Source organism: Trachymyrmex cornetzi, unplaced genomic scaffold, assembly GCF_001594075.2.
Source record: "Trachymyrmex cornetzi isolate Tcor2-1 unplaced genomic scaffold, Tcor1.1 scaffold697, whole genome shotgun sequence".
Classification (NCBI taxonomy): Eukaryota; Metazoa; Arthropoda; class Insecta; order Hymenoptera; family Formicidae; genus Trachymyrmex; species Trachymyrmex cornetzi.
Genome location: NW_017300022.1, coordinates 189870 through 191105, shown reverse-complemented (window position 1 = coordinate 191105; position 1236 = coordinate 189870).

Genomic DNA, 1236 nt, shown 5'->3' with positions numbered 1-1236 from the left:
GCAACATTCCAGCGATTGATGAACACTATATTAGCTGGAATTCAAGGATTGCGATGCCTCGTATATTTAGACGACATCGTCGTCTACGGAGCAAGCCTGGAGGAACATAATAAGCGACTGATAGAAGTGATGCAGCGCTTACGAAAAAATAATTTGAAATTACAGCCTGAGAAGTGTAATTTTCTCAGAAAAGAGGTAATCTATCTGGGCCACATAATAACTGAAGAGGGAATCCGCCCAGATCCAAGTAAATTGAGCGCTGTAAATAAATTTCCTGTACCACAAAAGGTTAAGGACGTACAAGCATTTATCGGGTTAGCCGGATACTATCGGAAATTCATAGCCGACTTTTCAAAAATAGCCAAACCCCTTATGTGTTTGACTAAAAAGGGGACAAAATTCGAATGAAGTGCGGAACAACAAAACGCGTTCGAAGCATTAAAGGCGAAACTCACAACGGCACCCGTACTACGTTACCCGGATTTCTCTCGTGAATTCGTAGTAACAACCGACGCGTCAGACTATGCAATCGGAGCCGTGTTATCGCAAGGCCCCGTAGGTCAAGATCTACCGATTGCTTACGCCAGTCGAATTTTAAACAAAGCCGAGCAGAACTATAGCACGACGGAGAAAGAACTGTTGGCTATAGTGTGGACCGTGAAACACTTTCGACCGTATTTATACGGTACGGTTTTCACGATTGTGACAGATCATAGGCCATTGGTCTGGCTGTTTAATGTACGGATCCCGGCTCCCGCCTAGTAAGGTGGAGATTAAAATTAGAGGAATACGACTACAAAATTGTGCATAAGGCAGGTAAGGGTAACACAAATGCCGATGCGCTGAGTCGTCACCCAATACCGAAGGAGGAGCATGTGAACTCACTCCAGCCGCAGAAGGAAGAAGAAAAAGAAGACAAGGAGAGAACGACGCGCGAGTATACAGCCGAAGAGAAACGACAAATACTATACGAGTATCATGACACATCGACCGGAGGGCATCAAGGTGTGACACGCACAATAAATAGAATCAGATTAATGCATAACTGGAGAGGCATCACGAAGGATGTCGAGGATTACATAAACAAATGTGAGCATTGTCAGAAAAATAAACTTAGTCGGAAAACAAAAATGCCTCTAGAGATTACCGACACCCCCTCCAAACCATTCGAGAAATGCGCACTCGACATCGTGGGACCTTTAACGGTGACTACCGCACAAAATAAATACATTCTGA